At 37.1% G+C, this 7001-nt stretch overlaps 1 protein-coding gene across 1 annotated transcript in view; it reads left to right on the forward strand.

The window, feature by feature from the left end:
• LOC116264215 (cysteine-rich receptor-like protein kinase 10) overlaps nt 1-5858 on the forward strand; it is a 70515-nt gene extending 64657 nt beyond the window's left edge. The window contains exon 6 of the transcript XR_007574623.1: nt 5805-5858. The gene's annotated coding sequence lies outside the window, so the exon portion shown is untranslated. The remainder of the gene's footprint in view (nt 1-5804) is intronic.
• The last annotated feature ends 1143 nt before the right edge of the window (nt 5859-7001 follow it).

The raw sequence follows: 7001 nt of genomic DNA on the forward strand, positions 1-7001 counted from the left end.
AACTATCTACGATAAGAAGACCATTAGATAAAATATTTTTGATGTCAATAATGCTTTACAAAAGGTCAAAGCTGATGGCTTGAAATTGCATATAAAGTTAGGCGAATAGAAATTCCCAGGGATGTTTCATTGGCAGCCATAAACCAAGTTTTGTTGCCTCCAAAATGCCATTTTAGGTGTGATTTGATGACATCAAAACTACCAAACTCCAATTTTGACAATAAACCTAGTTTCTCATAAAGGGCCTACAAAACTTGATTTTCACAAAATCATGGTTTTCAATGAATTTTACTGTTTTAGATCGAAACACCTCGTCAACATTTTTCCACGTGATCAAGTCCATCATAGAAACTAGTGTTTGATGAATTTTACTGTTTCAAGTTCAATAAAAAAGAGCATTTCCCTACCCAACCGTAGAAAGGGTGATAGAATACTTTATATATCATGAGGTCATGAGAAGCGATCGAGTTTATCATTTGATGGGAAATGGGTTTCTATATTGGTTTTCTCACATGCTCGCCTCATGTTTAAGATTTTCAGATGGTGGTAAACCTTCAGCAAAGAAATACCCAGATGTGTTGAGAGAGAGAGAAAAAGAGTATGCTAAAAATAGCCCTTTCATGCAGTCAATTCCTTTACACATCCGGTATGTCAACTCTGTCCCCTCTGCAAATTGACCATTTGCTTAGATATTCTTATTATATTTATAAAAAATGAATTTTTAAATATAAATGCAAAAAATTCATTTTTTATAAATATAATACACATATTTATAAATGAATTTTAAATACAAATGCAAGATAACTCGATCCGTACTAAGCAATAAAAGCTGGTGTGTATCAATTGATGTACAGTATATCAATACGGCTGCTCATTTGACTTAAACTCAAATGATGCCAAGCTCTTTTGAATCTGTATTGTGCTCAGCAGCACTTTCAATTAACCACAGTTATCAGAATTAGTTTCCAGAATTGGCTTGTTTGAATTGAATGGGTAGCGGATTCAAGAATGTCACCCGAAATTTTGAAATTATTTTAAGAGTAGTTTCCTATATTTATTAAATTTTATATTTTTTCGTTCTTTTTTTTTAAAAATTTTAATCTTTTGTCAATTCATGGCCAATTCAATCGAATCGTTGGATAGGCTAATTCACTAAATCAGCAATATGGCCCATTCAATTCAAAAATTTGTTTATATGACATATACTACTTCTGACATAAAGTTGGTTAAGCTAATGCTGTTACAGTGTGTTTTCCTAACGGCGTGGTGTAGCATAACGGCTAATGCCTAATATTTGCACACCAATCTGGTAACCAAGAAGAACAGAGAGATGAAAGCTCTTATAACATAATTTCCATTCAGTCTGTGGGCAGCTGTTAAGTGTTAAGCTATTAAGGCAGCCGAAGTGTTCACCCAGCATTCTGAAATCGGGCAGTTTTGATCTCAATATCAATACATATATCATAAGGGCGTGTAATTTAGTGGGCAGTGGAGCATATCAACGGTGCTTTCAAAATCATTATCTGCAGATGCATTCAGACAGAAAGAAAGATAAACGCTGCATTATATTACTTTTGCAAAAAGCAAATAAGTATTTCTTCTTGATTTCAGATGCTTCAAGTCGTTTCTTAACTCGCTCTTAAATCTGTAATCCCTTTATAAATAACTGAGAAGAGAGAATTCTTTCTTCAGTAGTTAAACTGCCTCTTCCTTCTCCCTTTTCTGCTATCTACTGTTGGGTTGCTCTGTTATTATCCTGTGCACCCAACTTGATCTCTCATATTAGTGTTTGCTTATTTGGTTTGTCATATCCAGCATTGCAGCAAGATATTCTAACTGTAAATATATCTAAACCTTATCATGTAATCTTCAGTACTTCTTGTGGGTACTGTCATTGGATGTTTCGTACTAAGAAAAGGTTGCATTTGCTTATTACTCTTTGCAATTGATGGAGGTGGAGTCGACCTTAAATTTCAATGAAAGTGGAAGAGGACCTGAAAATGGGTTAAAAAAATTATTGGAGTCATTTGGATAATAGAAGAGTTATATACCATTTCATAAATCTGCCCCAAGAATTAAAGTGAACTCATGGTTTAAGGCATGCAGGTTCATCAAATAGTATGTAATTGTTCAATTAGTATAACAACTCCCTTAGGTCGAAGGGTGTGTATATATATAGATACACATCACACACACTTAAAACATAGATAATCACATCTTCAAGTGAAAAAAAGTTTTCTAAGCACATTCTCAAACAGGAAAGCTCAATCAAATCTCAGCTAGGCCGTTTTAACGTTTGAATTAACAGTAAAGAAAATAGAATTTAGGGTATGTCACAGCCACTATCCTGTCTAATCAATAAATGAGATGGCCCAGTCGCGAGTGGCGGCTAGGAAAGCTAAAGTCCACAAACTATTCCTTGAAAAATTTTCCAGATTGGGTAGAAGCAACAATTTCATCATTAAAATTCGTGCTTCACCAACAAAAGCTCATTATTGTAGCCTTCGATAAAACGCATGTCCCCAGTTACCAATACAACATTGATTTATACGTTATATCTTTACACGAATCTGCTGGCTGCCAAATATTGTCCAATGGATTTTGTTTGTGGTTTTTTGTAGCTCAAAATAATCCCAATAAGTGCATTTGTGACGGTTTTTGTTTTATCAAGGTTTTTCAGGGGCATTAATGGAGTTTTTGCGATTTTTTGTGGTGTAAGATAGAAACACCATCCAACAATACTTAGTAGTCCACATATCCTGGTCTTATTTGCTGCAAGTGTTGGAGTGTATGAATTTTAGTAGATGATATATCAACTGGATCAAAGAGTTTCTTACCAAATCAGAGGCATCTCTCGTTGTCAATGGACATCGAGGGCCCTCCTTCATATTGCAATGCGAAGTTTGGCAAAGCTGCCCTTTATTCCATGCCTTGTTCAACATAGCAGAAGAAGGTTTAGCAGTCTTAATTAAAAGGGTGGTCGCAAGTGGGTTGCTTAACCTGATCAATGTGGATGACCTCTCATGTAATATTATTCAATATGCAGATGACTTGGTCCTTTTTGGTGAAGCAACTCCTCAACTGATGATGGTGGAAAAGGAGATCAACCGTATTCTCAAGAGATTTTTTTGGTGTGCGATAAACTTGTAGAATAAAAAACATATTGTGGCTTAAAAATATCTTACTCTACCTTCTACTCGTGGAGGTTTAGGAATTCTAGATATCAGGAAAAAAAAAATGCTTCTCTTACTTTAAAGTGGTGTGCTTTTATCCAAGACTCCAATTCAATTTATAGGATGGTCTTATAACACAAGTACAATTTGCAAAGTCTCTCTTTTTCTCTCAAATAGATGGAGTTTCCCATGTGATGAGATTGTTGATATCTACCTTCATTAAGTGTAGTTCGAAGATAGTTTTCACGAAGCATTTTTCTTCATGGGCGCGAGATGGTGAAATGAGTTTCTTTGTACCTCGTGCTTACAACTTGCTTCAACATCTAGGTGTTGATTGGTGCCCTCATAATCTCCTTTAGGCTGGGGGTCTTACTCGATGATCCAAAACTCTTGCATGACTTATTCTATTGGACTGCATTCAGGCTCAAAATAACCTCAAAAGGTTTGGTTTTCACCTTGCGAGCATGTGCCTATCATGCTGTCGTATCGAAGAAACTACCACTCAGCTGTTGTGGTTTTGTCGAGTGTCTCAAAATCTTTATGCGCTTACCTGGTCTATGCCTCCTATTGGAATCACAAACATATCTATGATTCAGTACCTAATTCATGGACTACTTAGAGTGAGAAACAAAAAAAAAATAGCGTACCGTTTGGAGCATTTGATTGTTTACGTTTTGGTGTGTCATTTGGAACTCCATGAATGATATTATTTCAAATAAAGAGGTTGTCTCAGTTCAACACATGACATCCTCCATTTTGTATGATGTCCATTTAACTTCTCTTATGGTATTGTCTTCAACTTTTTATAAGAATTAAAAACCGAGTCTTAGATGTAATCTCTTTACAAGGTTCAACATTTTGTTGGACTCGTGTTAATGTTCTTCTCCTTTTTTTCCTCTCTCTCTCTCTCTTTATATATACATATATTGCATATTTATAGCCCAAGCTGACCACTGTTCAGCAACTTTGGATCATCCACTTGGACAGCTTAAGGCTTGTTTGGTAATAGTAATATATTTTTACTATCCAATGAATCTATCCACAAAGTAAATGCTATAATAAGTGTTCCATAAATATATTTTTTTTAGGAGAGTCATACAACATGAGTAACATAATGCCAAAGAGCACATTAGGTTAATTTTTTTTTTTTCTAAAAGGATGTGTCAAGCACCCCTTATTCCCTTTGAGGATGAGAGGCAACGTCTTGACAGGTTGTACTAGTCTTACTTGTGGTATTACCACCCGAACATAGTAAAACTTTTTTGTAGAAACTTCTTGCCAGAAGTGTTGATCGTTTTTCAATTAATAGATATAGCGTTGATGCTAAATTTCAATACTGGGGAAATGGAACTTGAAAATATGGTGAAAACCATTAACTTGCAGCCCTTGAGGAAAGGCATATCGGTTGCATTCTTGGCCACTGGATATCCATAAAATAGAGATGAGCAAGTCAGCAAGTAAAAAGAAAAATTTACAATAAAATATGCATGAAGAAGAAATCTCAAGCGAGTCCCAACTTCCCTACAGAATTGGGGAGAATAAGTCCCCACAGAGGCTTTCATTGAAGTCCCAACTTCCTTATTAAATAACCATGCTCAAGGTAGTTCAAAGAATTTGAATGCCCCTTCATAAGTCTGTCAATAAATCTGCCAAGATAACAACATGACAGTCATCTTTTATGTGAGGGCCTTTCGAGATGCGTGGATTGGAATTTTTGCCCTTTTGTAAATGAAGAGGCCAGAACTCCTGAGTGTCCTCCCCCCAGTCCCTGGCTAGCAAGGAGATGTAGCTAGAGATGGTTTACTATGTAATGGGGCTAATCAGGTTGAAGATTGGCTTCCTTCTCCTTCTCCACCATTCCCTCCATATCGACCGTGCAATGAGCAGCAATAACTATATCAGTAGCCTCTGCTTAGCAGCCAATTACACCACCCAAGGCTAGTTCGAATCGAACATGCACACAGCGTCTTTAATAACTTGATAAACGGTGCTCATCCCCTTGGTTTTGCCAAGGCCACTGCAGGTGAAGGATCGGAAAGGGTTTACGTTCTGGTTCAGTGCAGGGGCGACATTGATCAGGAGACCTGCAATGCATGCATCTCTACTTCCACAGACCAAATCATCCATACATACTGCGGCACCTTATTGGATGCGATCGTATGGTATGAAAAATGCCAGCTCTGCTACTCCAACACGGATTTCTTTGGTCGCCTAAACGTAAAAAATTCTGGTAATTCATCTACTGGTCCCAAAGTAGATGATCCTAAAGCCTTGTATGACAAGTTGGCAAGCCTGCTGAAGAGTAAGCTCACTTCCGAAGCGGCAAGAGAGCCTTCAATGATTGCAAGGAATGTTTAATAGCATCATCTCCCAGATTGAATCGACTTGCTATGGTGCGGAAGGATGTGAAATTGTCACGGGAAGTGATTAACATTGTTTTTGTGCCCCTACTGTTTTGTAGGCACATTTTGTCTATTACTGGTATTCTTGTTTAAATTGCATGAACATACAGATGTAATTTTGGATTGGCTTTCTTTGTTGATCTTCTGCAACCAATGAAGCTCTCCGCCATATAGGTAAAACTGTTGTCTATTCCCAGTAAATAATCCAAACAATGTTGTATTGGTCTAGGTATGGAGACTTTGGGGGGAAAACAAGGCTCTGCAAGTTGTGGATCAAATATTGGAAGGAACTTGTGACAACGATGAGATATTAAGATGCATCCATATTGGCCTGCTATGTGTTCAAGAAGATGCATCAAGCAGGCCCAAAATGTCCAAGGTAGTTGTGATGCTGGAAACCAGCTCCTTGATCCTTCCATCCATTTTGCCTCCTGCCCCCCTTACCTGGAAAATCAGAAACCTTTCTTTGGGAGCACAAACGAGCTCCACTATATCAGGGACTGGTTCGGAGTTTGGTTCATCTCCTTCATGAAGCTTTGAACTACTCACATGAGGTGGAAGTAGAGATTGTAATTTGTTCCCCACCTCTCAATGTATCATTTGAATTGTTCCTTTGGTGTATGAGCTTTGAACTTTTTGGTTAGTTTGTCGCAGATGTGTTTTTGTTTGTAATAGTTGTCAGGATGTGGATATGCCTCTATATGTACATGAATTGTGTTTTAATGTTGTGCAGTACAATTTATAACTTCACAGTCCTCTGATGAAGAGATCAATGTATACCTTCTCATTCTCATAGGGAGTTTTGATCATGTCAAGGTAATCTAGTGTCACCCTATAGTGTTCCAGAAAGACACATATTTATGTTTCAGTTCAATGAAATGAATACTTCCCTACCCAATCTTTTTTGAATATTGACCACTAAGATGGGAAGCAAGTTTTTCACTTGACAGGAATTGGGTTCCTGTGCATTTGCCACAAGCTTGCATGTTTATGAATTCCATGTGAAAGTACATTGGACCTATATGTCAAAGGAAGCAGGAAAGCTAAGCAACACTTAATGAGTCAAGCCATCCAAGTCCATTGCAAAATAGTGATTAATTAGTTTTACATCTTTTGTTTGTTATGTGCCAGTATGACAAGAACATTGGTTTCCTCTTATTATGGTAAATGAGTGAAAGGGGGACCGTTATGTTTTATATTCGTACTTGATGATTTTACAGTTAAACTTTGAAATGTATAAGCAAGTTACATGTCTCTTCTCACTCCTTGGAGGAGGGGGTGGAAGTTTACCTGTATATTAATCCTTGTTTTGCTAGCTAGCTAACAAGGTAAAGTACAGTGACTATTGCTCTTAAATTTTGTTTTGGAACTTGTTGTTTCTCTCGTGCAATAGCTGACTTCTTGTCATCTTGTAAAGAAACTCGCA

Source organism: Nymphaea colorata, chromosome 11, assembly GCF_008831285.2.
Source record: "Nymphaea colorata isolate Beijing-Zhang1983 chromosome 11, ASM883128v2, whole genome shotgun sequence".
Taxonomy (NCBI): Eukaryota; Viridiplantae; Streptophyta; class Magnoliopsida; order Nymphaeales; family Nymphaeaceae; genus Nymphaea; species Nymphaea colorata.